We start from the raw sequence: 6,354 nt of genomic DNA, 5'->3' as shown, positions 1-6,354 counted from the left end.
GGAATCTGTATTTTTTGACCAAAATCTGGAAATGCATTATAAGTCTCATTATTATAATTTATTATAATGAATTTAAAAATTTGAGAGTTTTAAAAAAGTACCAGGGCGTCTCCCTGCCGCGCCCTGGCCCGAAAAAAGAGCATTTATCCAGAAAAAGCATTTATTTTAGTGATACCGTGTGCTACATCCAGATCCTGCATTTATTACACGGTATCGCTAAATATAAATGCTCTTTCTGCCTTCGAGAAAAAACATTGAGAAAAAATTCCCAATTTATGACGCATTTAGAAGAAACTCTATTATCCAGGTATTTCCCAACTGTTTGTTGGGAAATACCTGGATAATAGAGCAGTGAGGAAGGAAGCGTTTTGAGTCCTTTTCAAACCTTGTTTATTTAAATGGCAGAGGTCCTATTAACTCAGTCTCGATGACCTTTAGTTGTAATATGAACCAGCAAAAACTCTCGTAGCTGACATAATACAGTGGAAAGAGTTCATCCAAATATTTTTATCTCTGGATCATTGTTGATCATGTATAGTATTTTAAAATACTATATATATATATATTTTTTTTTCAACTTTTTTTTAAAATTTTCTCCTTTAAAGATCCGAAACATTACATCATTCAATTTGCTCCTAGGAGTATAATAAGACCTTGTACTTTAAGCTCCCCATGAGTTCGCAATTTTACAACTTTTCTCTCGAATGTTCGAAAAAAATTTGAATGCACGAGATTTTGAATAGAATTTGCAAATTCCGTACTTGGTAAGATTGCGAACATTCAATGTTAAAACATGTCGAGAAGCAACAATCTACGAATTATCCGATGAAAGGGAATGATGGACTTCTAAGAAAGAAGTGAAATATCCAAGAAGTTAAATATCGGTTCTCAAATTATCAGATCGAATGTGTTGTATTTTAACCCAAGGATTTCACGAGTAGGATGCACTTAATAATTCTATTGTTTGAATTTTTAGACGTTGTTACTCAAGGACATGAACACAGCATATTTCATTCATCTTCAAATGGACATCAGAAAAAGGCAATTCATTCATATATTGATGTATTGTTGAAGCATAACTCATGTCCAGTCGTATGCAAACGTGTCCTTTCGGTATTTTGAGTTATCTTATACATATTCCCCCTTCTATGAATTTAAAATAGAACCATGGCTGTATGTACCCGAAAGGTAAGGCATGATTTATTACTCGCTGCTGACATTCGATAGGATGTACTATATGCTAAATCATGCGAAACTGGTATATAGGTGAAAACCACAGTTGATTTTAATCATCACTAAATTAGAACAAATAGGCCAGCTAATCAAATTCCATGAAATTAAGTTGCCAATAGCTGTTTTATACTACATTGGCTAATTCGAACGAATCAGCTATTTGTAATGTAAATGCCATCCGCACGTAAGCCTGTGCTAAACACGTTTTATGTATGCTATCAGCAAATGAAATTTTGTTTTTTTATTCCATTCTATGAAACCTATTTTAGCTGCAGACGTAAAATAATGTGTTTATGGTTTAACTTTTGCGTGCTAATTACAGTGCACCCATGAAGGATAATACAAGTCTGCGTTTGGCAATCAGCCAAAAGTCCATATTCAAAGTAACTATTCTAAGTATTTATCATCTTACTCTCCAAGTAAGAATCATGGCACGTAGATAATTTAAAATAAAATATTTAAATTTCTTTCGAGACAAAACTTGTTTTCAAACGGTGTGTAGGAAATGGTGCATAGGGAAAGGTTGATTGCAATTTCAATCATTTATGACATAAATGATTGAAATTGCAATTTCACACTTGAAATGCATTGCTTGCCGTTTCATTTAATTTTCTTAATTCTTCAGTTCTTGACAAAGTGAAACATTTCTTGATGAATGTTTCATTGAGTTAATGAATTACCTTGATGTTAAATGTTTTACTTCTTTTTGGTACTCCAGACTGAGTTTACAAATCGTAATACTTGGTTTTACTTTATTCTTATTTATTTAACCAATTCATAAAGAGAAGACATATGACGTCGACTTTAATCTTATGTCAGCAGTCGCGTTTGAGACCAAATGAATACTCCCTACATGCTCCACTTTATCCTCCTTACATATACGTTGTAACGAGAAACTCAGGAAAGATGACTTTGATTTTAAAGGTGCTGGAAGAACAATATCCTACAAGACTTGGTCGATGGAAATCCGGGACTGAACTGGAGGAGTGTTGGATAGAATTGAATAGTGTATGCAGAAATGCTGTCTCTTGAAGTAGTATATACACCCTCTGTCCAAAAAGAAACCGAACTTTTCGAAAATAGAAGAAACTAGTGGTGCCACCTGTTGTAGCGTTTTGTTGTCGAAAGCGGCAACCTTCATTAGTGTTGTGTCAAGTGTTTATGACATTTGTTTCATTAGAAGTAAAGTTATAGTGACAAGAGTGACAGTGTGTTTTGACGAACGCTCGGTCGTCACGATATTCATGTCGTACGCGACGAATTCTCGCTATCAATCGCTTCACAACTTCGAGGTAAATCTCACTATTGACCGTTTCGCCAGGCGGAACGAATTCTTTTTGGATAATGTCCTTGGGATCAAATAAGCATTGTCTTTACTTTTGACTTCTCCAAGCGACCTTTTTTTCGGATGCCTCTCTTCTGGTGGTATCCACTCTGAACTCTGGCGCTTTGTTTCGGGTTTTTACTCAAAACACCACGTTTCGTCACCAGCAATGATCGTTTCAAGGAAATTTGAGTCCTTTCGAGTAGTTTTAATGAGGTCCTTGAAGTGTTCAATTCGATACATTTTTTGATCATCAGTCAACTTGTGGGGAACAAATCACGAATTCAATTTACGAAGGCCCAAACTATCGGTCAAAATGTTGTGCACAGTTGATTTTAGAATCCCCAATTCATCAATCTCACGGACGATTTCGGGTTCTCTTTGATAAAATCACGCACTTTTTGGAGGTTAAACTTCGCTCAGTCCACTTTTTGGACGGCCTGGCTTTTCGTTGTCCTCAAGCGTCTCACGACCACTTTGAAATCGCTTAAACTACTCGTAAACTTGAGTACGGGATAAGCATTCATGACCGTATGCTTTTTGAAGCATTTGATGCGTTTCGGTAAAACTTTAACCAAGTTTAACACAAAAGTCAATCGCAGCTCTCTTTTAGAAACTCATTTTCAGACCGTTCGTCAAAACACTCTGTCACTCTTGGCACTATAACTCGGCTTCTAATGAAATAAATGTCATAAATTTACATTTTTTTCAGGGCGCTGCTAGTTTCTTCTGTTTTCGAAAAGTTCAGTTTCCTTTTGGACAGAGGGTGTATTATTTATCTGTTCTCAAACCAACGCTGTTTTGTTTTGAATTCCACTCTGGATTGATGTCTGAGAATGTATTAGGAGATGATTTTCGTTGGTCACCTTAGTAAGAAATTCCATGAAAAAGCTATTTGAAGGAGTGCATCATCCGGGAACCTGCTCTAGAGAGCAGGTTCCCGGATGATGCACTCCTTATGCCCACCTGTTGTATATTGAAATATACGATAGGTTTACGACTTTCATAGGTAAGATTTACACAAGCTAGAAGGAAGATATCGTTCATTATTCAGATTTCTTTGGAGAAAATAAATTTTCTTTGACAGCATTTCAATTTCACAAATGTCAGTAATTTATCCTCGAAACATGTTTACAAATTTCATTTTGGATGAAAAGTTCTCTGTAAAATGTATGGCAGTTTTCCTTGACTCGGAAAACGGAAATTTGTCATGTCATTAGCATAAAAATTGAAATAATTGGCTTAAGGAAGCACAAGTGCAGGGAGCCAAATAAGTGTAGCGATCAGTTTTTCCTCCTGCAAACCAGCCAGAACAAGTCACTCATTTAAGACAATACAAAGCCGCAGTCTCAGCTGCTTTAGTCCTAATGCCAAAATATAACAGCAACATAAACACGAAAACACAAGGTTGCATTCTCTTAAAGTGTTTCACGTCACAGAGTTAACATTTAGCGGTTAATTTCAATGTAAAGGTTCTAAACTTGAAATTGTTCAGAATTTTAATTTCATTTTGAATTTGCCAAAATTTCCTGATGTTAAATTTATTCCTCTGTTGAAAATATTCATGAATGTACAAGATATTTTATCGAAAACTGCAAGCACTCAAAATGAATTTACTCCAGTTTTTAAATTGTGGAAAGATCATCCTGCTGAAGGAAAGTTCTCTCATAAAATTAAGATCAGAAGGTAAGGCACTAATTTGATACAGAATTAGTGTTCGATGTGCTTTTGTCGCACCTAAAACCCTCGCACATAATTGGCTACGTTGGTAGACAATTATGATACGCGTGTTATTTAAGATAAAGAATTCGTCTAAGAATCTTTTCAGAATGTCAATGTTTGATCGTACGTATTCAAGATACTGCAATCAAGGTAAAGCATCAAAGGTCTTCCGATTCTTCTTGAGTTTAAATCAGAATCAGACGCCTAACAGTTGAGATTTTAGTGTGAATCTCAAAAGGCTGGAAACGTAGGGTTCAATAGTACTGTAGTGGGACTGACTGTTAGATGAGCTGAAAATCCTGTTCGGCAGAAAATCTGATATTCCAGACCCTCAAGGAGTAGAAGGTGCTCTGATATTGAAGGATAAAATTGATCTACGATTTAGCTTTCCCGCCTTTGGGTGGAAAGATCTGAGTTTAGGATGCGAAGAACTCATGATGGCTTTTTCAAGTGCAGATGATGAAAGTTTATTTTTCACTTGGTTAGAGTATAATAAATTTAGTTTAATCCTTTATCCAAGTGTGAGCAAACAAAGTTTGCGCCTGAAAGCATCTTCAGGACTGGGGTAAGGTGGTACAACACCAGGGCACTCCTTGCAAAGGTGGCGCAAGCTACCAACACTCCTATCTCAGTATCTCCCATAATGCAAAACACATCTCCTTGCGGATATGTCTAATGTTATGCATTAAGGGAAGGGCCACTACCCAGACTGGTTTCGACCTTTATTGAGGTCTCTTCAGTGGGAGCCAGGCCCAAGTGGAGATACCATGCAGAAGCATTAGCACGTCATCTCTACTTATAGGAGTTGCCAAGTGCCAAATTCCCTTAATGCATAACATTAGACATAACATTAGACATATCCGCAAGGAGATGTGTTTTGCATTATTGGAGATACTGGGATAGGAGTGATGTTAGCTTGGTCCACCTTTGCTACGAGTTGCCCGGTGTTGTACTAGCTTACCCCAGTAAGGTAGTACAACACCATATTCAGTCCTGAGGATACTTTCAGGTGCAAACTTTATTTGCTCACACTTGGATAAAGGATTAAACTAAATTTATTAAACAAGTGCAGATGAGTTAACCGATCTCAAACGTAGGTGGAAGGGATATCCTCCTGAAAACTCGCAGTTTTAATTCCATCAACTAGCCACAATAACTACGTGCAATTGGCAGGCATGAAAGGTGCGGTGGTAGGTGTCGTCGATTTATTAGAACAAGTAGGTAAACTTCGACATATTTTGCCATAAAATAGCTGACAGCATTCCCCAGAAATCCAAGGTGAATCCAGAAGTAGTAGGATTTTGCTTGGAAAATATTACATTCCAAATAGTTTCATGTTTCGTGCCAAACATATACGCATTTTATAAATCCGTCACACCTAATGGTGTCGATCATTCTTTTTCTGCATTAACACGATCCTTCCGAACTTGTTTTGAAATATGTACTTGCAATGTTGGATACTCTTATTTGGTATTCCATATTGATTTTGATTTTTTTTTATTCCTGAAATACCATCGCAATACAATTTCAGACAATTCTCATTTGTTCAGAGAAGTCAAATGCACTCAACTGTTATTTCTTTCATCTCTTTGTCTACCACCAACTTATATCTGATCCTAAATATTCTTCAGTGGTGAAGGTTGGTCCTTGCTAAAATAAATTACAAAACGCGATTAAAGAAAGACACTGGTTATTTATTTTATAACTTTAACGAGTTAGACTTGCTAATGGATTAGTGTGTATTTGTGGTTATAGTATGTATGAAATGCACGTGCCTTGATATCCAGAAACAAAATAAAGCCGGAACGACAACAGAAGCAATAATGAACTGTTGAATATTCCTAACGATATTTGCGATTTGATCCTCACGTCATCTCCAAGAAAAAATTGCTCTTTAATCGGCTCTGATCTTGATAACAGGAATGCTAAATACTCCCTCGAGGTGTAGGCTGGTTAATTAGTGCCGTCCGTAGAGACAGCAGTTCTCAAAGCGAATACGACAACTCGAGGCCTCAGGGTTTGTGCGTAATTTATCTTACAACAGTATTAAAGCGAAACTAATTTGGTAGCGACCG

Source organism: Typopeltis vanoorti, chromosome 16 (assembly GCF_054136105.1).
Source record: "Typopeltis vanoorti isolate ZY-2024b chromosome 16, IOZ_Tvanoo_1.0, whole genome shotgun sequence".
NCBI lineage: Eukaryota > Metazoa > Arthropoda > Arachnida > Uropygi > Thelyphonidae > Typopeltis > Typopeltis vanoorti.
The sequence above is the reverse complement of the archived record's forward strand: the minus strand, read 5'-3'. Positions refer to the sequence as shown.